Genomic DNA, 25,375 nt, shown 5'->3' on the forward strand with positions numbered 1-25,375 from the left:
ATGGAAATTAGTTCCTAAACCCGATGATCATTCAATAATTGGAACAAAATGGGTATTTAGGAATAAAAAAGATGAAAATAGTATTGTAGTAAGAAATAAAGCTAGACTAGTGGCTCGAGGATATAATCAAGAAGAAGAAATAGACTATGATGAGACCTTTACTCCCGTAACTAGAATGGAAGCCATAAGAATGCTATTAGCATATGCATCTCACAAAGAATTTAAACTATACCAAATGGATGTAAAGAGTGCTTTCCTAAATGGATATATAAATGAAGAAGTCTATATGGAACAACCTCCAAGATTTGAGAATACCCATACCCCTGATCATGTGTTTAGGTTAAAAAATGCTTTATATGGATTGAAACAAATCTCTCGGGCTTGGTATGAGAGGTTGAGTAGATTTTTACTAGAAAAGGTATTTTCTAGAGGAAAATTAGATAGCATATTGTTTATTAAAACTAAAAATAAATATGTGCTTATCATTCAAATCTATGTGGATGATATTATTTTTGGTGCTACAAATGAAGAACTATGTAAAGACTTTGTCAAATGAATGCAAGAAGAATTTGAAATGAGTATAATGAGAGAATTAAATTACTTCTTAGGACTTCAAATTAAGCAAGTCAAGAATGGAACTTTCATAAATCAATCTAAGTATATAAGGGACATGCTTAAGAAGTTTGACATGGAAAGTAGCAAGCCTATTGGGACTCCAATGAGTACATCCATAAATCTTGAAAAAGATGAAAAGGGAAAACCAGTAGATATGAAGTATTACTGTGGCATGATAAGAAGACTAATATATTTGACAGCTAGTAGATCGGATATAATGTTTAGTGTATGCATGTGTGCTCGATTTTAGTCATCCCCTAAGAAATCTCACCGAATAGCTATAAAAAGAATTTTAAGATACTTGATAGGTACTATTGACTTAGGTCTATGGTATCTTAAGGCCACCAGCTTTGAGATGATCAGCTATTTGGATACTGATTATGCTAGATGTAAGATTGATAGAAAAAACACAAGTGAGACTTATCACTTTTTAGGATGGTCTCTTGTCTCTTGGTTCTCTAAGAAACAAAATAACTTTGTCTACCGCTGAGGTTGAGTATGTGGCAGCAGGTAGTTGTTGTGTACAAACACTTTATATGAAACAACAATTAAAAGATTTTAATTTAAAGTATTCACCAATTACTATAAAGTTTGACAATACAAGTGCTATAAACATCTCTAAAAATCCTATATCACACTCAAGAACCAAGCATATAGACATAAGACATTACTTTTTAAGAGATCATGTACAAAAAGAAGATATCATACTTGAATTTGTTAATACAAGTGACCAATGGGCAGATATTTTTACCAAATATTTTCTAGAAGATAGATTTGTATCTATAAGAAGACAACTTGGCTTATTACACAATAGGGAAGTTGCTTAGAAGGATACATGATGAGTGCTAAGAGAAATTTTGAAAGATAGGTGCGGTCAGGTAATTGAGCCTTAAGCCCCAGTCAATTGATCCTTTTTTGAATTTATCAACTTTTCAAGATGAACAAGGTCAGGCGACTGACCCTTAATCCTCAGTTGAATGACATGCTACTGTTTGGAGAAAATATTAAAATACACTAAATGTCAGGTGACTGGCCTCGATTTCAGTCGACCGACCGACGGGATTTTAAATACGAACAATACGCGAACCCTAAAATTTCAAGCCCCCAGTCAACTGACCCTGGTTTGCTCCTTCCTTCTCTTCATTCTCCTTTGATCTTCAGTGCACCTACACTTCAAAAACCACCAAAGCAATGGCTTGTCACTCCTCATTCTAAGCGTTTATACAAAGATCATCTCCGTTCTACGAATCTGATTCTCAGTAAAATTCTTGATACTTTATTTTTTGAAGAAGACTTTCCCGAAATCCTACCCATGTTTAGGAACCTTGGTTGGAAAAATTTAATTACTTACCAATCTAAAGGCCATTATCCTAAACTTGTAAAAAATTTCTACACCAATTTGGTTAAAGGGGAGTCGGTAACCACTACCGAAGTCTTGGGTAAATCCATCGCACTTACACCACAAAACCTAGCTACTATCTTCAATATACGCCAAGGAAAATTAGAATGTCATCCTTTAGGACAAACATGGATCATGGAGCAAGGATTTACTCCCGAATAATTTTTACCTCTGATTATGGTTGAAGCTCCTACTTACTTCGGACATCCTCCATTGTACAAACAATTGAATCTCCAAGCCTGGATCCTCCAAAAGATCATTACATACAACATCTTTCCTCTGGTTGGTTCTCGTGACTATATGACATACCTGGACTGTTTTGTTATGTGGTGTTTGTTGAAAGAAAATAAGTTGGACTTATCGAGTTTAGTCCTTAAATGGATGATATCCCGTATTGAAGCTCGTTGGGTAACTCTTCCTTATGGAGGAATTCTGAATCTCCTCTTTGCTCATCTTCATGTTGCCTTTCCTACTGACCTATTCATCAAACGTACTCATTACGATATTTTTTCCTCAACCACACTCAAGCAAATGGGGTATGAAAACCACAAGCAAGGTTGGTTTCCCAAAGCAGGTAGAAGGCAAAGACAAGCTCCTGAGCCGCAACCACCAGTTCAGCACCTTGCTCCTCAAGATGATACAACTCCTTCTTGGTTCCTTCCCTTTCATCATCAATTTACCACCTTCAATAGTGACATGAGATCCGGACTTCAATCTCTTCAAGAGAATTTTGCATCTGAAGAGGAAGAAGGTAATGATGAAAGTATTGGAGAAGATGAAGGTGATGCAGCTAATGATGATGAAGCTGCAAATGATTGATATTTTTTTTTGTTGCTCTTTGTGCTTTGTAACTCAGTTCTATATTTTTGTATCTTCCGATGTTTTTGCATTGTGTATACATCTGGATAAATATAATTCTCTATTTTTTTCTTCATTTGACTTTTCTTTCATCCTCTTCTCTTTTTGATTGATGTCAAAATGGGGATAACACTTTGAAAGCAAAATTTAGATATAACTCTCAAAATGATGAAAAGAAAAATATGAGATATGACTATGAAATGATGACATTGAATTGGTTTTGAATTCAACTAAGAAATATATAACTGAGTATTACATCTAAAATTGACAAAGTATGATTCTAAGATTCAAACTAAGATATGTAAATTGCTGACATTCATGAATATTTATACATGGCTGATATATTGATCTTGAAATATGAATGTTGGATTTGGTGTATTCCTAAGAGGGGGGGGGGTGAATTGGGTATTTAAAATTCTTTCCTAGGTTAACCAGTTTAACAATCAGTATTACACAAACCTAGGGTCTTTCTATGTAAGCATACACCCAATCAAGTATTCAGACAATAAACATACAGGTGCAGAAAGTAAATTGCGGAAAATAGAATTAACACCAGATATGTTATCAGAGTTCGGTCAATACTGCCTATGTCCCCCCCTCTAACTCGCAAGCCTGAGAATTTCACTAATGCTCACTTAACAGGTGGAGCGGCACCGGTTACAATCAGGTCAATTAGCGGGGCTGACCTCAACCTACACCTTACCAGGATGGTGCACCTAACTTTCCTAATCGAGTTTAAGCCAATCCGGGACTATTTACTTAGGCTAATCTCCCTCTTCAGGCCCTTGCCTGGAATACAATAATGAAATACAAATTTTTGTGTACAACCAAATATGCTTATAATACAAGCAGATTTGTACCGTTATGCACAAGCAATAATCAATGCACCTTAAACACAATAAGAACTATAAGCTCAGTGCAGATATGTGAATCTACTCTCAATATTATGTCAATATACAATCAAAGTGTGACAGTGTATGTGTTGGCAATCTATCTTTGAAACACTATACATATAATAATTTTAACCACAAATATAGTTTCAAAGATTTCAATGGCTCAATCAAATATCTCAAACAAGATTTTCAAAAATTCAACCACAAGAGATATTTTTGAAAAACAAGTTTTGTCAAAAATATTTTTCTTCATACACAAGACAAGCTTTGGAGTCTTGCAATGAGAATGCAAAGACTCACAAGCTTAAGAAGGTTTCCCACAAATAAATTTATGAATTAAATCGCTAGGAAGACCTCTAGGTTTACTCTCACTAAAATAAAAAATCAATACACTTATATGAGTGTATAAGCACGTTGGAACTATATGGATTAACTCAAGATACTCTTTCTCAAAAGGATTTTACAATAGAATGATCAATGGAAGAGTATATGACTTTGAGTATGAAAAATATGGAAGTAGGGAAGATTTTGACCAATAAAATTTTCAGAGAATTTTTTGCTAATCTAAAACCCTAATGACTCCTTAATTTTGCAAATGAAAGGCTATACATAGAAATGAGAAGAATTATAGCCATTGGGGACATGTTAGTCCTTTTAGAAAAAGTTTAACTGAGGTTAATAATTTTTTTAAAGGTGTTTTAACCTCGGTAAAATTTGCCAACCCGAGAGCACCGGTCGACCGTACTTAAGGTTCGATTGACCGAGTGTCTGGGTTCAGTCGACTGGAAGTATTTTGAACTAAGAAGATGGTCGACCGTACTTAAGGGGTTTAAAGGCGATTTTCCAATTTCGTGCGGTTCGATTGACTGGGTCAATTTGAACTAGGTAGTTCGGTTGACCGGGCGGTTGGTAATTCCCACGTGGGGGTTCAGTCGACTAGGGCATTACCTATATAAACTTGATCGGTCGACTGAGTCATCAACTTGTTGACCCGGTGGGAGTTTGATCGACCAAGATGTTGGAGAACATTCCTAGTCGGTCGAGTGATTGGTCAAAATTTTGACCTTTGGAAACTTTGGTCGATCGAAGTTCTTTGTGTGTTGGGGTTCAGTTGACCGAACACACCAAACTTGTGCAATTCAACCCTATTCTTCTTATGAAATCACCCCTATTCACATAATAATTGATTCTAAGATTATGGGGGGACTTTTCATGTGATAATTTGGGACCTAAAGTTAGTATATGGTCTTTTAGCTTTTTAATTTGTCCCAAAAATCTGGCGTCGGTCGACCGAAGGGTGCCCTAAGGTCATTCAGATTCCTATGGTCATTTGAGCTTATCAGTCCTATTATGCATGTAATGCATTAATTATTATAGACCATTTTCTTATGTTACTATTATAGACCTAATAATAGGAATTACAATAAACAAATATGCCGGGGTCTTCATTCTTGTTCAAGTTATCACATGCCATCAATATAATCCAGTTAGTATGATCCCGCACACAAACTTGAAAGCCATCAAATACAAAGAGTATTTGTCAATATCAAAACCAGGTATGACCCATAGGGTCAACAATGAACTTAAATTAATTTTGATAACATCTAATATTTCATTTTTCAAATATTGTTAAGAGTATGCTTATTGTAAGGGGGATTCTTATTAAGGTTCACTCACTTTTACTCTTTATTTGTCATCATTAAAGGAGGAGATTGTTGGCTTAACAAAGCTTATGAATCTTATTTTGATGATAAAAAATCAAGGAAACTTAACATGTTTGGTTAAGTGATGATATTTCAGGTAACTCAAGTATCAAGATCAAGTGACTCAAGTAATGAATATCAAAGTACTTGACAAAGTTTGTTAAAAGCTTGAACTTAATGTGACAAGATTTTATGAAGTTAAAATGAAGCTTAAAGCCAAGCTCAAATATGAAGCTCAAATATGAAGAACGAAAGCTATAAATGAAGACTTAGTGATTAGAAAAGTCATAGTATTTAAGAAGTCTCATGTAAGTATTTCAAACATTTCAATATGAATGAATCTTTTAAGGAATCCTTTATTGACTTAGATACCAATTTTTGAAAACCCCAGAAAATGTTCTTTAATTAAGTTACATTGAAGTTTTTCAAAAATTGAAGAATCAAAATCTTGAAAATAAAAAATTATGGAATTTTGCATGATCATGTGACTGACCGGTTCTGGTCGGGCGACTGACCTTTTTATGCTGAAATAAATTGAGAAACTGAATAGGCCTAGTCGACTAATCCTATGAGTCCAGGCGACTGACCCCATTCTAACATTGAAATTTCGTTGGTTTTTTAAAGATCAGGTGACTGACCTCGATAGTACATTCGACTGACTTTCGTAAAATTCCAATTTAAACAGTGAAGAAAAGTTTCCAAAATAGATTGCTTGAACTCCAAACTTTATGAAAACTTAGGAAACACTCCAAGTAACTTAGGGAATACAAAAAATTAAACTTTTTTTTTATCTATAAATACATGTTATATCAAAGGATTAAAGACACCAACACAATCAGCATTTAAGCATAATACTTTCTACTCTTTCAAAAGCTATCTCGCTAAAACTCTTGCTGAAGTTTCTACTGAGAATTCGCTGATTAAAGCCTTCCGTTCTTTGCGTTTCTACTGAGTTTCTCAATCTAAGAAAGAACCCTAGTGATAAATTCTTGAGCTTCATATTTCTATATTGAATTTGATTGAAGTATATTTGTTTTAAATTGTACTAATCTGCTCTTGCTGTGAGAGTTTCTTTGTATACAGGAATTGTTCTTGTTTCTCTTGTTGTTTTTTACGGTTTAGGATTGTTGAATCGTTGGACTATCGAGTGTGGGGTATCGCTTGGAGAGGAGGACTCCATCCCACTGGAAGGAGTGTGTAAACGGTTTGCTCCGCTCAGTTAAAGGAGTGGTATATTGAAATCCTTGGGTGGTTTGCCTAAAGCGAGGACATAGGCGAGTATAGCTGAACCTCGTAAAATCTCGGTGCCTTTCTTTTCCCTAAATCTCTTTAATTTTCTTTATATATAAATTGCGTGGATGATTACTTAATTGCTAGAAAATAAATAGTTATTGGGAATTGCGGAAACCTTGATTAAAGAAAGTACGTTGATTGCGGAAATCTTGATTAAAGGAAGTACGTTGATAAATATCAAAGTTTATTAATATACATAAACTCAAGTAATTTGTTTGATATCAAAATATGAATTTTGTAAGTTTGCTGAAATATCTATTTTGTTTCATATTGTTAAATCAAGCTTACCTTATTGATTGAATGTTTGTCATTGCAAATCAATTATACTTGTGTGATTGTAATTAATTTAATCTGAAAAGGGCTATACCATATTAAAGTTTTCAAAGAAATTTTAAAAACCCAATTCATCCCCCTCTTGGGAGTACACCTTACTTCTTAGATATGACATGATTTATGTCATGTTGCTTGTTCATATATAGTGTGGACTTTCAACAGACCAAAAAAATCTAAGAGAGAATTTGAAAATTCTTCAATTTAAGCTAAAAATAAATTGGGCTAATCTATAAGCAACAAGATTATAATCTTATCTAGGCTTACAAAATTAAACTCACGAGTCAAATACAATTATAATTAGTGAAAAAATTTCTTCCAAAATTCAACTTCTTTCAATTGAATTGATATGAAGATGAATGTCAATGATGGTTTTCTCATTTCTAAAGCAAATGACATTACTCCGCTAATTGCCATAACTTTTACCATGTACAAACACAAAGCACAGGTAGTTCTCTTAAAATAAATTTTTAGATAAATCCTTTCTTTATTTTTTATTACTATCCCACGCAGCCATAACCCATATTTGAAATTATAATTTCATCAAAATTATTATTATTATTATTATTTTGGTGATAAAGGTGGGACTAAACCCAAAAGAAAACAACAAGCAACATTAAAGACCCACACCAACTAGATCATCAAGGAAAGCCTAAAGAATTGGCTTCTTGTTTTGAATTAACTTTATCCACACAATGAAAGGGATCTTCCCAATTTTCCACTCTTTTGTATCATACTAGAAGTAGACAATAATCGTCTAGCGATTCACTAGGAGTCCATTAGCTCAATTTAATATGTGAATAGTATCCCAATCTTCACTTTCCAAACTCCCAAATCGTTTCAGTATTAATATCCCAATCTTATTTCTCGTTCTTACATTTTTATCATGTTAAATTGAGCTAATAGACAGGTAAATTTGTGTGCAGGTGTGAAGAAAAATATAAAAATATAAAATGAAAATTCTAATTTTTTTTTCCTAAAGTTTGCATTTAAAATTTTCAATGTGAGTTTTATTTGTCAAATTATTAGAGTCAATTTTTAAAATATAACTTTTTTTTTTATTACATAGGAACTCTAGCCACCAACGAGCCTTTCAGACCCCTTGGTGCAGTACCAAACGTACGGATCAGCGTCCTCCGCCCCCATGTCTCGCTGATCAGGGTAAAGTCCGGAATGCGGACACGACTTCTATGCAACAGTTGGATGTTCGGCCAACCCTACTCCCGAGACACGTCTTCATTACTATCCACAATTCCCGCTGGCTCACAAAGAACTCTCACCATCCACGGTCTTCGTTGGCTCATAGGGCGAACTCTCACCATCCACGGTCCCCGCTAGCTCACAGAGTAAGGACATAATCGTGTTTTTAAGCATTTGGGTTCGTACTTCCTTCAATTCACTGAAAATAATGAATATATATAATCATTATTAAGTGGGGAAAATTAATTTAATTGAACATTTAATACATAGAAATTGAGCGTAAGTGGGTGGAATAGTACCAAATTTATCACTTTATTTTTTTCATTTTTTTTCCATTCAACTTTTCATTTCATTTTGCAAGTCAAATGCAACGTAAAGATGAATCGACATAAATTCCAATGATCTTTATAAGCATATGCTTGTGTCATAACTAATAAGGTACCTCAAATCACCTTTAATTACTTAGCATTTACTTGACCCAAAATTTGTGTTGGACTCAATTAAAGAAGAAGTTTTTAATAATCTAAACTTTAATGGCATCTATTATTTCTTTTATAAAGAAAAACTTTTTAATGAGTCAGACTATAAATTCAATGAGAAAAATCTCTTTTTAAACTCACCATTGCTTTTAAGAATTTCAAAATTTTTTCACTAATTACATATTAAAGATTGTTTTAAAGAAAAAAAAAAGTTAGAGAGGGACAAATAAATAATCACGACATACATGTTCTTATAAGTTATTCCCAATAAATAAATATTCAAGTACTAAGGATGAATTGTGACTTTAGTGACCCTAATGTCATGGGTTCAATTTCTCCTTAAGGCATTACGCGGTTGAATTATCAGGAGTGTCAATAGGTGGACGACTTTCACCCTCAGATTTGGTATCATATCATAGTGTCCAAAGTGACGCGATGGTGGTGGGTATATATATAAAATAACAGTGAGAAGGAAATCCAACTAATGTAGGTGGCCAAGTCACCTTCACCTACAAGATTAGGCCATTGGTCCCTATTCTCTCTCTTTTTCTTTTTAAAAAAAATTAAAGAAAATATTTAAGCATAAGTTAAGGGAAGCAAACTTCCAATCAGCTATGTGGTAAAATGAGAGTAAAATTCCATTATTATTATTATTATTAATATTATTTATGGCAGAAAAACCTTCATATTTATGAATTAGTTTTTAAATGAGATAAATTATGCATAAGTCAAGGGTTAGTAACTCTCTTTCTCTCTCTCTCTCTCTCTCTCTCTCTCTAAAAATATATATATATATATATATATATAATTTTGTATGTTTTTTTTTTATAAAAAAAATATGTAGCTGGAACCTTTACCCTTTATTTAAGTAAAAGGAAAACCAGCTGGATACCAACAGCCTGCTAGTCTTGCACAAGGAGAGGAAGATATGGACGTGCTTCCTACAAATTAAATTTGAAATATTGGAAACCCACTTGAAATATTTAAAATCAAGTTTTATTAGTTTGGGTAATTTGAACTTTAATTAGTGCAATAAAATAGAATCCCTCTTTTGACTTCATTTGGTGTTTATTTTTTGCATTCTCTTATGGTGGCTGAAAGTTTTAATTACTATTTTTTAAAAACAATTTGATTTTTAAATCTGAACAGGTCGTTGAGGAGGAATAATTTGACCAATTTGACTGATTCAATTAATCTAAATTAATGCATCATTAATTATACCTCATGTCTAATTATGTTATATATTTGTATAATATAGAATACGTAATTTCACCATTATCTTTAATTATAAATGTCGCAACGTCCCAGAGAGCTGACCCCACGTGATGGGCCGGATAGAGATTCTAAAATGCTTCGACTGAGTGACGGACTCGATACTAAGGGATATGATGTCTAGTGTAATATAATGTCTGAGAAATGGGTTACTTTTGAAAATAATAGAGTCGCCACTAACCTACTTATTCTATCTGCGGTTAGAATACTTATTTAATAAAACCCATAGTTTATTGGTTACTTAGGTCCAAGGAAGTTAGCAGTCAATGGTCTGTGCTACTAAGTTTGGATTCAAGAGTATGGTTATGCAGAAGGAATCCAGCAGATGGTACCTGATTAGCCTAAAAATTATCTTCGAAATTGATCAATCAAGACTTCTATTCTCCAACTTACTCAATTGTCTAACCTTTTGTTGTATTTGTGTGGCTCTTATATTAGGTGGGACTCATAAACATAAAAAGAAAAAGCATATGTGTTGAAGTCTTTGTGTTGTGCAGTAGTGACTCGTCGACTAGTGGGTCTCACTCGTCGACGAGGAGATACCAAGAGTCAGGAAATCTCAGATATCTGAGATACCGAGAGCAGCAAATCTTAGAAATTTAAAGACTCATCAATGAGTGGGCCAAACTAGTTGACGAGTGGACCCCGATCGTCGACGAGTGCTCTCGGGATTGCGAGAAAGAATTCAAATTTTGAATTGGAACAGTTGGACGGTTGGGTATTTGAAGAGAAGCCTGCGAGGGATAAATATGTCTTTCTGGGCATGTTTTGATAGAAGAGAGATAATTGTATCTTTGTATTGTGTAACTTTCATTTTCATAGTGAAACTTTCGCTGGATTGCTCCTGTGGATATAGGCATTGTTGAACCACGTATATTTTCGTGTTGTTTTCTTATTGCTGTCAGATATACTGCGTGTGTGAATTTTATTTAGTGCTTCATTGTTTGCTGCGTTCATAATTTCCGCTGTGCAATCCCATACTTGTTTGCACAATAATTGGTATCAGAGTGTTGTTGTCATTACATCGGGTTCTTCTTTTGCAAGGTTTGGTGTTGTCAAATTCGATGGAATCGGAAATTTCAGTTTATGGTAGAGGAGAGTGAAGGATGTACTTGTGCAGCAAGGGATGGTGAGGGATTTGTGTGGTGTTCAACCGGTCGGTATTGATGAAGCAACCTGGAGAGAATTTTAAAAGGCAAGCAACAATTCATCGATGAATTTCTTCCTTTTGTCGATGAATGTCCTTTTGTGGTTCATCGATGAAATTTAGGCGTCGTCGATGAAGAGATACTGAGAGGAATTTTAGGCATACGGTTCGTTGATGAACCCTTTCTTTTGTCGACGAACATCCTTCTGCAGTTCGTCGATGAAAGCTCCATTTCATCAACGAATTGTGCCGGGTCAACGGTCTATAAATGGATTTTAAATTGCTTCTTCATTAAGAAGCTTAATTATTTTTCCCTCTCTCTCTTTAACCCACGCCCTCACCCCTTCCCACTTCGATTTCTTGCCGTCTGTCGCCCAAATTGACGATCAAAAGTCATCACGAGGATCTAGGAGCATTTCTCCATAAGTTTAGTGGAGCGGATTTTTGAACTGGGCTTTCCAGACACAACTCCAAAACCAGGGTAAGTAGAGTATTTTAGGGCTTTATTGTTAATTTGGAGTATATGGAGCCTAGGAAATGCTAAATGAGAAATATTTCGTGGGTTGAGTTGATTAGTTTTTGGAAAATGTAATTTCAGGGTTTTGAGTTTTGAACACCGCAGGGCGTGGATTTAGGGTTCCCAGTAAGTTAGGTAAGGGGATTTTATTATGTCAGTTAATTTTGAAATATGGACCGATTAAATTGCAATATATGATTTTCTGAATGAATCGGGTATATAAAAGGGTGGTTTTAACTGTTATACGTCTTTGGGGAAATTAACGTGAATGGGTTGAACGTCTCTTATTTTATATAAAATACATAGTTTGAGTCAAATAAAACCCTGGAGATGGTTATACTCCTATTTTCAGCAACTTATGTCTTTCCTCGTCAGTTTATTTTTTTTTTATGATCTATCGGATAAAAAATTGTGTGGCATGAGAATAGTTTTTAAATGGTATAAATGAGCATAATATTTTTACTGATAACACATAGTATGACATGACGGTCGGGGGCCAAGATTTGATATAACGACCGGGTGCCGACATTTAATATGACAGCCGGGGGCCGAGAGTTAATAAATGATAGATTTTATATGAAATGAGATATAATATAGTTTTATTATGTAAATTGTCATATATGATTCTAAAACCCTGTGGATATGAGATGTGATATATTGAGCACGGTACTATAACTATATGTTGGCAGGGAGTGCAATCACACTGGGATGATAGTGTGATGATGGATAAATGATTGGTGACCTAGGCACAGTACTCCCCCAAGGCAAGTGCCGGGGGGCCCTATCTGATGCAGTTCTGGAAGATTGTAGGCACAATTGTACTTACTACCTTTTCTGACTCAACTATGGTCGATCGGCCATATGCTGAGTCCAACCTTCGGGCTGCACAACTCGTCATGGGATAAAGAGTAGTGTGCCCCCCTGGTAGTCTGGACTAGGCTGGGCAGGCCAATCGTACTTACAGACGAGTTAGTTTTGGCTTAGCATGACAGGCCGACCATTGTTAAGTCCTGTCTACGGGCCGTACAACCCAATCATGTGGGGGTAATACATGATATTAACTAGTTATCCATCTAGGGGAAAAATTTCAGTATTATACAGCTATAGCAGATGATTTACATGTTTATGGAAATTTTATTATGATATAGTATGCTTATATTGAAAATAATGATTTCACCAGATTTATGTAAGTATGAGTACATATCTCCATGATTTATTAGTCATAGATAAATATATTACAGTTAAAATTATTTGCAGTATATGTTTATAACACCTTTGAACTCATGTAGCCACACATTGATGATAATCTATCCCACTTACTGAGAAGTGTCTCACCCTAGAATTCAAAGATTTCAGTAGATCCAGATAGGCGAGGGGAGCGAGCTCCAAGGTAGAGGAGGTGTTGGTACAGTCCTAGATTCAGGGTAAGTGTTGAGCTGAGAGATGTGTTTTGTATAATCCCTAGGACAATTTATGGTTTTTGGGAATTTATATGTACATTTATGGAGATAGTAGGACTCTGGTATTGTATATAAAGTTCAGGTATATTATGTTTTCCGCTACATAAATAGTATGTATTTATGGACAAGTATCCCTGGATTGAGTTTTATTACCACTCGATCCGCTCCAGGACTTGCCTCTCCCACGATCCTAATTACCTTTCACTATGAGCCCTTCACTATGTGAACCCTCACCATTGGCATTCTTCCTTTGATGGAACTCCAGCAATGCACTCGTGATGTCCTCCAACTCCAGAGTTTATTTCCCTTAAGTCAACGTCATAACCAGATTCTCGTACGTAGGCAATCTAGGTAGGCAATTCAGCAGCATCAACGCTTTGTCCTCTTCCTTGAACTTCACATCAACTCGGTCCAGATCACTAATGATCTAATTAAATGTGTTGATGTGCTAATTCAAGTTCGAACCCTCTACCATCTTAAGCTAATATAATTTTTACTTAAGATATAGCTTGTTCGTCAATGACTTGGACATGTACCACCTCTTTAGTTTTAGCTAAACCGATGCTGGTGAGTCCTCATCCATGACGTGATACAACACGTAATCAACCAGAAATAACCTGATAGTGGACACAGTTTTCGCTTCTAGCTCCTTCCAACTTACGTCGTTTATGCTTTCCGGCTTCTTTTCATATAGACTCGTCATCATCCCTTGCTGCACCGGTAAATCCTTCACCCTCCTCTACCATAACTTGAAGTTCCCTGTTTCATCAAACTTACCAAACTCGAACCTCGCAGAAGAAATCCCTGCTATTGAGAACCAATAGCTTTGATACCACTTGTTGTTCATGACACCAACAATCACCCAGGTCTAATACCAATTGTTGTTCTCAATCAGCCCTCAAAAACCAATTTTTGGTGTCGAGTGTGCATAGCGGAAGACCTCACACAAACTCTCACGAACAATCAATAGAACAAGTAAGCAAGCACTCGATGATGAAGTACATAAACCTAACAATCACTTAACAATGAGAATCAATGAAAGCAATAACCAAAACAAAAGAATTTACGTGGTTCAGAAATTTGCCTACGTCCACGAGAGCAATGATTGTTTTCACTATCTCAATGAAGCTTACAAGCCTAATCTCATCTAGGGTTACATATTAATCATTATATAATAATCTAATGTATATAGAAGACCTATAGTTGATCTAAAACACTTTTGTAGCAATCCCCCGGAGGAAATCCCTCCGATTAGCCCAATCTACTGATCTCGGATTCGAAAATTCATAAGTCTGGGACTGAAACTGTCGATGGTTTGTCCTCATGGCTGCACCCTTTATCTCTCTTTTAGTCTCTTGCTTTTAGTCTCTTGCTTCACGGTGCTTTTCCCGGTACATGCATTCCACTCAAAATATGAGTCACATTCCTAACAAAACATAACTATTGTCAAATTTAATTTAAATTCAAAAATTATAAGATTGATCACCAAACACGTTTTGAGTTAATTTTTGAATTTAAACTTTTTTCTAATTAAATTGAATGCAAATACCCCATTACTTGGTATATCAAATACCCTTTAAGTATGTTGTCATCTCCTTCCATGTAGATTTGCATTCATATACTCACTTCCAAGGGTTTGGAGGAGTTAGACCCTATCACTTCGAGGGTGTCGCATCATCTTAAAATCCAACAACTATCTTATTATTATACAAATTACTTAGTTTATTTAGTTATGAAAAAAAATTAGTTTTATTTTAAATTTTCAAAAAATTAGAAAAAAAAATCTCATTAGACTAAAAATATATAATAAAATTATTTTCCATAATAACACACTTTGAAAATTGTTTAATCTAACCCATCAGACAGCAGCCCTTTTGAAGGTTCCTAAGGGACCGATTCACTTTGCATAGTTCCACCAAACCCCCCATGCTTAGCTACACGGTTTGCATCTTTAATTTGTAAAATACATTATTGTAGTCGAATGAATTAAAATCGAGAACTAGTCTCCATCCTCCCTAATCAATATTAAACATGGTTTTGCTCCTCGAAATGGATAGAAAAAAGGAGCAAAATCAAACTTGGGGCCAATATTGGAAAATATTTAAATTTTTTATTTTATTAAATTTTGAGAAAAAAACACAATAAAGCCCCCAAAGTTCTGTAGGAATTTACCGTCACTTGGGGGGAATAAAAAAAAAAAAAAAGGAAAAGGGAAAGCAATTATAATCAATTTTTTAAAGGACCGTTGTAAAGTTTCTTTCTACAACTAATTCCTCAAAAGCCTAGGGTTTGTTAACATTCCATTGTAAGCAAATTAAAGGTTGACAAGTCAAAACTGTTTCATGGGGTAAATTAAAATTGGAGTATATATAAAAATAACTGTGTGCTCCACACTTTACTCAAGTATTGATAAGAATTTTTTCCTACGTTACCCGATTTCAAATTTTGTTGTGTTGTATATGATTAATAATTTCTTCCTTGCAAGTATAAGTTTCGGGTTTTAGATTTAAATTTATAATCTAATAAAATATTTATATTTTATTTATACATAAATTTAAATTTTATATTTTATTTATAACATCTCATTTTTATGTTTTTTTCAGAGTAAAAAAACTACATATATAGTCATATTGTCACGTTCTAAAAAAAATCTTATAATTTGAATCATAAAATAATAAAAAAATAAATTTCTTTATAAAATAGACATCTCATTGTCGAAAGTAAAATTTTAAAAGCTTATCATTTTAGAGAACATCAAAATTTTGAAATTTCATCATTAATTATAGATTTAATTCACTTTGCACAACAAGCTAGTGGAGAGAGAGAGAGAGAGAGAGGCATGAAGGCAGCTCAAAAGTGTTATGGTTGAGATGTACATTCAAACTTGACCTCCTACCGAGCTAGCCAGCTTATACTCTCCAAGGGTTGGCCAAGAGAGTATGGAAAATTGGAGATGGAATAATTTAAATATTAATTTTAAGCTAGTACAACTTTTTTTTTTTTATATTAAAAATAACACGAATAAATGGTGCATTGGATTTGTATGAATCAAAGATTTTTGACCCTCTTATTTTTCATACAAATTCTTAATTGGGCAGGCTTGGTTTGCTCTGTCACCTATAGACAAAGCTTATACCACCTTGGTATATACTTATTATTGGTAAAAAATTTTAATTTTCAAGAGTTTGTCACCAAAGTAGCTAGCAAGCTACCTTTTTTTTTTTTTTTTCAAATTGTTAGCCTTAATTATAGAAGTGATTATGAGAATTTGATTAGATTGTATAGTGATTCTTTCTTTCTTCCTTATGTATAAATACCCCTTCTACAGTGATAATAGATTATCAAATTTTCTCCCATTTTTCTTGATCTAACATGGTATTAAAGCCCTAGTAATTTTATTTTGAGAGAAAAAATAAATAAATAAATAAAGTAAAGGGCTACTTTTTTTCCTTTTTGGGTTCGCTTGTATATGTTTCTTTGTGTTATTGGTGTATCTAGTCTCATATTTATCATTCTTCTACTCAACTTGCCATCATGGAAAAAGTAGAGTTTTCTCAACCTATTCACACAATTCTTAATGGATCTAACTATAATCTTTGGGCTCAAAGCATGTGTAGTTTTCTTGTTGGACAGAAACTTTGGCGCATCACTGCTGGTGAACTTGGTACACCAATACGAAAGGAATGGGAGTCTAAGGATAAATTTCTTGAACAAATGGATGATTGGGAGAGTAAGAACTATCAAGTCATTACTTGGCTTCAGAACACTTCAGTCCCATCGATTCATATTCAATTTGAGCAGTTTGATACAACCAAGGAGATTTGAGATTTTATTGCTCATCGATATACTATTACTAGTCTTGCTCATAAATATCAACTTTGGACTCTTCTACACAATTTGAAGCAAGAATCTGGACAATCAATCAATGATTTCTTGGCCCAAGTTCAACCTCTTTGGAATTGCTCAATCCCAGATAACCACTAATCAAATGCATCTCATTCAATTTCTTATGGTCTTGCGTCCTAAATATGAGCCAATTCGTGCTTCCTTGCTTCATCGGCATCCTCTCCCCACTTTAGATAGTGTCATATATGAGATCATTTTTTAGGAAACCCATCTTGGCATAACGAAGTCTTCTACCCCTGATGTTGTTTTGGCCACTACTCCTCAACCTCAGTACGGTGGTCAGTCTCCTATCGCATCCAGTTAGCAGTTTTGTAGGAACTCCTCTAAAAAGGGCCATGTACTTTCTAAATGTCCTATGGTCGAATGTTGATATTGCCATCGTCTTGATCATATTATTGACAATTGCCCTACCCAACCTCCTAAACCTAGGGGAGATCAACCTCGACCACAAAATAACACTAGGTTTTCAGTTTCACCTGTTGCGGCTACTGCTGAATCTTTAGAATCCTCAGCCTCCCAGTCCTTTTTTTCTCTAAAAGATTTAGAAAGTATTCTCAAACAAGTTAGGCTATCTAATAATTCTTCTGCTTTGGCTACCGTCTCAGGTACATCTTGGTTCTCTGATTCAACTTGCTATAATCACATAACTTTTGATTCCTATTTACTCTTATCTCTGATCTCTCCCACCTATGCACGTATCATTCACATAGAAAATGGTTCTTCTATGAAAATTAATCATATCGGTCATGTTTCCTCTTCCACACTTGCATTGCCTAATACATATTATGTGCCTAACCTAACCTTGAATCTCATTTCTGTTGGTCAAATTTTTGAATTTGATCTTGAAATCATCTTTTCTATTGATGGTTGTCGTGTGCAGGATCCGCAAACAGGACAAATTCCTAGGACCAACCGAAAATTTGGAAGGTTGTTTGAGCATAATTATCTTCGTGTTCCATTTTCCCGATTGTTTCCATTTGTTTCATCTACAATTTCTTCTAAGTCTCCTTTTCATCTTTGGCATCTTTGGTTAGGTCATGTGTCAGTTAATAAACTTTGTTTTCTTGTTTCTTCTAGGTTATTTGGCTCAGTGAAAACTGAAGCTTTGCATTGTTCCCATTGTAACCTAGCTAAACAATCATCTTTTTCATTTAATAAAAGTGATTCTATTTCTCCTAATCCTTTTAATTTGGTGCATTATGATATTTGGGGCCCGTCTCCTACTCCTACTATAGGAGGTTCTCACTACTATGTTTTGTTTGTTGGTTACTATTTTAGGTTTACCTAAATGTATATATATATATATATCTATCTTGAAAAATTGATTTGAGTTGCCCCAAGTTTATATTACTAGTTTTGCCTCTATGATTCAAACTCAATTTTCCCGACCCATTAAATTTTTGTATGTGGATAATGCCACGGAATATAAGGATTCTCTTTCTTTCAATTTTCTTCAAAAACAAGGCACTATTGTCCAATGCTCTTACCTGGGCACATCTCAACAAAATGGACGTGCAAAATGTAAACATAGGCTTATTCTTGATTTTGTTAGGGCAATGAATTTTATCTGCATCTTGTCCTAAACGTTTCTGAGGTGAAGTAGCTCTTACCACTATTTTAACCATAAACTGTGTTCCTTCCTTCATTCTTCACAATAAGTCACCATTTGAAAAATTTTATGCTTATCCACTAGATTATAAAACCTTGAAAGTTTTTGGTCGTGTCTGCTTTGTTCTATTGCAACCTTATGAGTATACCAAACTTGAACTCCGAGCACGTCTTTGTTGCTTCTTAGGTTATGGTATTGAACATAAGGGATATCATTGTTGGGATCCAATTTCGAATCAACTTCGAATATCTCGACATGTTACCTTTTGGGAGCAAACAATGTTTTCTTCTCTCTAAAAAATTCAGGGTTACGCCTCATCTTCTTCTCTATTCTTTACTAATTCATCCATTGACTTGTTTCTTGATAGTTCTCCTACAGACTCTACTACTAAGCTCAGCACCCTTGTCCTATCTTCTATGATTTGTCCTTAAAATCTGCACCATCTGCTGAACCTGTAACCACTCAATATAATTCTTCTTCATCTATTCCTCCTCTCCTTCGTCGTTTTGATAGAGTAAGTCATTTGCCTACTAAATTTCGTGGCTATCATTGTTATTCTGCCATTGCATCTCTACATGAACCTTGTTATTGCAAGGAAGCCAGCTCTAATCCTATGTGGTAGCAAGCAATGACGGATGAAATTAAGGCTTTGGAAATACACATACTTGGGACTTGGTTGATCTTCCTCTTGGTAAAACTTTAGAGGGTTGTAAGTGGGTCTACAAAGTTAAGACTCACTCAGATGGTTTTGTGGAGCATTACATGGCTCGATTAGTTGCCAAAAGTTTCACATAAGAGTATGGAATTGATTACGAAGAGACCTTTGCACCTGTGACTCGAATTACATCTGTTAGAAGTCTTTTAGCTATCGTCACTATTAAAAAATGGAAATTATATTAGATGGATGTAAAAAATGCCTTCCTTAATGGTGATTTTCAGGAAGAGGGTTATATGTGGCCACCAGTTCTATGCTTATGCTTCTTCAAAAGTTTGTCATCTTTTTCGAACCCTTTATAGTCTGAAACAAGGCCCTCGTGCTTGCTTTTCAAAGTTTAGTTCACCATTGATCAACTCGGGTTCTCCTCCAGTTCTCATGACTTTGCTCTCTTTATTAAAACTAACAATGGCATGGATCTTATTTTATTATATGTTGATGACATGATTATTACAGGCGATGATACTGAAGGCATATCTAGCCTTAAACGTTATTTGCGCCAGCATTTTAAAATGAAGGATTTAGGAGCTTTGACGTACTTTCTTGGGCTAGAAGTATCTTCGTCCTCTAATGGCCTTTATCTTTCGTAGTCTAAATATGCTCCTGACCCTATTTCCCATGCTGGTTTGACTAATAACAAGATAGTGTCTACTCCTCTTGAGCAAAATGTTTGGTTCACTCCAATGGATGAAATGCCATTTGAAGATCGTACTCTATATCGACAATTGGTTGGACCTCATTGTCACACACCCTGATATTTCATATATTGTTCATTTATTAAGCTAGTTTATGGCTGCTCCCCGTACTGCCCATTATGTTGCCGTTCTCCGAATTTTTCGCTATGTTAAGAGTACTCTTTTTCATAGACTTCACTTTTCCTCTACTTCATCGCTTGATCTTATGGGGTATTATATATGATTCTGATTGGGCTAGAGATCCTATTGATCGTCGATCTACTACTGGTTTTTGTTTCTTCCTTGGCACTTCTCTAATTTCTTAGTGAAGCAAGAAACAAATGGTTGTAGCTTGGTCTAGTACAGAAGCTGAGTATCAATCTCTTGCGGATGCCGCTTTGGAGCTTTTATGGCTTCGATGGTTGTTCAAAGATATGGGTCTTGTTCACAATTCTTCCTTCCCTCTTTATTGTGATAATAGTAGTGTCATTCAGATTACTCACAATGATGTTTTCCATGAGTGAACTAAGCATATTGAGATTGACTGCCATTTTGTTCGTCAACATCTTGTTTACAGTATGTTGAAGCTTATCTCTATTCGTTCTATTGATTAGACTACTAACATTTTTACCAAGTCTCACCTTCCTGGACGTTTTCATGACCTACTATCCATGTAGAGACCCGAACCAGGAAAATAAGGAAATTAAATAAGAAAGGAAAATTTTTAAAAGGGGAATAGCAAGCTTCGTCAACAAGGTCCATGTTCTCATCGATGAAGGCCCTTATATGGTTCATCGCCGAAATTCAGAGTCTCATCAACAAAGAGATTCAGAACAGCCGAAAATATCAGGTTTAGGGTTCGTCGACAAAGGCCTTATTTCATCAATGAAGGCCTTATTTCATTGACGAACGACCTTCTGTAACTCGATGAAGGTGCCACTTCGTCGACGAATTTGACCGGGTCAAGAGTCTATATATAAGATTTTTGTTTGCTTCTTCATTAAAAAATCTAATCTCTCTTTCTCTCTCTCTCTCTCTCTCTAGCCTACGCTCGTACTCCCTATCTTTTCGGTTTCTTCGTTGTTCGTTACCCGAACCGACGATCAAAAGTTACCATGAGGATCAGGGAGCGAATATCTACAATCCTAGTAGAGTAGATTCTTGATCTCAGGAAAGAAGTTAGGGTTTGGTTTTCGAGTGTTTCAGATTCATTTTCAGAAAAGGTAAGGGAATTAAGTTAATTCAGCATTTTTAATGAAATTGAACCTTTTGAAATGTTTATGAAGTAAGTATATTCAGGTTTTCAGTAGAAGTTTCTAAAACCAACCATTCAAAAGATCTATTTTCAAACCTAGGATATATGTTATGGTATTTTCAGTAAAACGAACGGTGGAAAGCTTGGTTTTATGTTTTAAACTATATATGCTACATTTTCTTGGTTGCCTACAAGCTATATTCAAAGTCTAGGATATTGTGCGGCGGGTAAATGATGAATGTTTGTGAAATACTGGAATTGTTTATGAAAATGCAAGAAGACTTATATGATGGCCGCGAGGGCTAACTTTATATGTATGATGGCCACAAGGGCCGAGTTTTGTATTTTGTCAGGTTTTGTATGAAATGATTATGAAATATGATTTTATTACTTAAATTGCACAATATGCTTTAGGAACCCTGATGGACCATTATGTTATGAGCACGGTACTGTTGCCAGGAATTATGTATTTGAACATGTGTGCCCACACTGTATTGCAAAAGTGTTGTGGGTGGTTCTATGCCGATTAGCCTCGGTGGAGGGTGTACCATACCTGGAAGCCCGGACTTTCAAGGCACAGTAGGGCAATCGGGTCACGCAAGTAAAATTGTGAATGCCTGTGTAGTCGGAGTTATGACGTGGATGTATGTTGACTTTTTCTGGGTGGATCACCCTAGGCTTAGTCCAACCTTCGGGAAGCACAACCCTGACCATGGGGGTTATACGTGATGTTAGTCCCAAGAGGCGTCTTTTATGCATATCTATATATTTATGTAAATGATGTTATGAAATGACTAAACTGGTTATGTCAGGAGAATGAAACAAGTATTTCCAACTGTATAAGTACGTATGATGTAAAGACAGCTATTTTCGATTACATGAAAAATGGATGTTTTCTGTAAACACTAATGAATGTTGCCCACACACTGATATTAACTTGATCACCCTTACTGAGAAGTGTCACACCCCAATATACAAATCATATTTTCAGGTGATAATAGGTATCGTGCTTAGCAGCGTCAGGGGTTGGGAGTTAGAATAGTCTTTTTGTGAATATCTATATGATCTCAAGTGTATGTAAGTTAATGGATATGTATTATGGTTGTATAGACCGAACTAGTTGTTTAGTTTTGGGTCGGATTGTAATATGGATGTTTAAGAACTTATATGTATGAAAGGACTTAGAACTCTAGTAGTGTATGTTTGGTGAATGTTTCTTTACTTCCGCTGCATCTATGTTTAATGATTATGGTATCAGGTACACAGAAGTCACTAAAGTAGCACCCCGGACCCACACGGCGGGACAGGGCGTTACAATCCAAACTTAAGTTGGTTTCCTTATTACCATCTTGAGTTTGAGGGGGGATGTTAATCTTAATTATAGGAATGATTATGGGGATTTGATTAGTTGTGGAGATATGATTAGCCTTAATTATAGGAGTGATTGTGGGGATTTGATTAGATTGTACAGTGATTCTTTCTTTCTTCCTTATGTATAAATACACCTTCTACAGTGATAATATATCATCAAATTATCTCCCATTCTTCTTGATCTAACACAAATTATACTTTTGAAATTAATTCAAATATCATATTTCCCATTGTAATTATGTTAGTTGATATTTCCTTTCTATTGTGTTGGTTAATTGTAAAGATATTCCAATGCTAACAAAAATTAGAGTAGCTATCGAAGAGCACCTAGCAAAACATTACTGGAGCTATACTAATCTTTTCAAACTCTTAGAGTTGGACAATTGAAATGTCCTAAAAATTTTGTCAATTGTCTATTTGTATTATTTATCTTCAATGTAATGTTATGTGTACTAAAAATTGATAGGAATATCATTCTAAGGCACAATAAGAAAATGATTAGGGCTACTTTGCTTAGACAAGTCAATTGCCCTTGAGGATCGGTCGGTCGGTCTTGGTAAGTTGCCTAGTGGACCAGCCCTCAAAACTGATCAACTATACCCTAGGAATTATGTGTCTACAACTAGGTCAACCAACCCAAGGCATAGCTTGACCATTCGAGTTATTTGAGACATTTTAATGAGTAAAAACAGTTAGTTTGACTCCAAACTCTATATATATGTCTTCTAAGTTTAAGAAAACAAAACAAAGAGTACTGTCATCTTATTTGTCAATCCTAACCCTCTCAATCTCTCAAATTTGTCTGCATCGAAGAGATAAACTTCCAAAAGTCCTTGTATCATAATTTGATACTTCTCTTAAAGTTTTTATTTTCCACATTTGATCTTTGAATTGTAAATTTCCCTTGTAAATAATTTCTTTGGATGTACTTTGTGATGTCCTTGCCTCCATAAAAAGAAAGGGCATAATTGGTGACTTTGTATCCATATAAAGCAAGGGATTGTAAAGTTTTTCTAGGAAATAATGAAATCCAAAATCAATTGAAGCCTTTAAAAGAATGAACACAAACTAGCGATTATCAAATTACTATAAAAGAGTTTGCATCTTGTTGTGCCTAGCACCCCGCTTGTGCCAAACACCAATACTACAACTGATGCTATTGAATACATGAAAACTAAGGCAATGCAGAAATTAATAATAAAGACGACAATAAAGAACAACACAAGAATTTAATAAGGTTCGGTACATAATTATCTACATCCTCGGGTGTCAACGATCAGTCCACTACTTTCAAACAAATTACAACTTTGAGGTGTATTTACAAATGGAGCTGGGAGCTCTTTATATAGCTTCAACCTCAAGTTCAAAAAACATTTCACGCCAATGTGGGACAAACAAAAAACTTTAAAACAACTTTCCCACCAATGTGGGATAAACAAAAACCAACAAATCTCCACCTTGACGATAAATTCAACAAATTTTTTCAGTCACCAACATTCTCTGGATTTCCATATCATCAGTGCCTTTCAAGAAATATTCAAACTTGTAAGATATTGATCAAGTCCAAACAATGTTTGAACTTGATTGTTGTCACAACTTGGTCAACATATTTGCGGGATTTTCATTTGTAGCAATCTTTTGGAGTTATTTTACCTTCATTAATTATATCTCATATAAAGTGAAACCAAACTTCGATGTGCTTTGTTCGTGCATGGTAGACTTGGTTCTTTGCCAAGTGAATAGCACTCTGACTATCACAGAACACAGCGACATGCTTCTGAACAACTCCCAAATTTTCAAGTAAACCCTGCAATCAAATAGCTTCCTTAATAGCCTCTGAAGCTGTCATGTACTCTGCTTCTGTTGTAGACAAAGCAATGGGAAGAGATCAGACATGTACAAGCTTTTGGGTTCTCAAGTACTCGACAAAGACACATTTAACAGCACGAGGAGAGATCTTGTCCAGACTAGCACGTGGAACATGGACAAAACATGTGCACCCAAAAACACGAGGCACAATAGAGAACATGGATGTTTCTGGGTAAACAATGGTGAAGGGAATTTGTCCAAGAACACTGGAGGGCATCCTTTTGAGTAGAAAATAGGTTGTTAGAAGAGCATCAATCCAAAAGCTTTTAGAAACATGCATATGAAGGAGTAGAGGCCATGCTATGTCAAGTAAACATCATTTTTTTTATTTTATCCACTCCATTCTATTGAGGCATGATGTTTGATGAATAATTCCTTTGGACAAACAAAGAGATTGAAGCTCATTTTGAACAAATTCAAGTGCACTATTAAATCGAAAAATCTGAATACCAATACAAAATTGAGTTTTTATTTCTTGGTAGAATTGAGTAAATACATTAAAAAATTCAGACCTATCCTTTAACAAATAGATCTAGGTCATACGCGAAAAATCATCCACAAAAGACACAATATTGATGACTAGTCAAATTTTTTACTCTACATGGACCCCAAATATCTAAATGAATTCAAGAAAACAATGATTTACTATGAGACTCGATCTTAGATGGAAAAGATCTCCTAACATGCTTCCCAACTAACACGAAGAATATTCAAAATGAGAAACAAACTTGAACATTGGAAAAACTTCTTGTAGCTTTTAAAGAGATGGATGGCCCAACCATTGATCAAGGGAAACACCATGAGTACAAA

Source organism: Malania oleifera, chromosome 6, assembly GCF_029873635.1.
Source record: "Malania oleifera isolate guangnan ecotype guangnan chromosome 6, ASM2987363v1, whole genome shotgun sequence".
NCBI lineage: Eukaryota > Viridiplantae > Streptophyta > Magnoliopsida > Santalales > Ximeniaceae > Malania > Malania oleifera.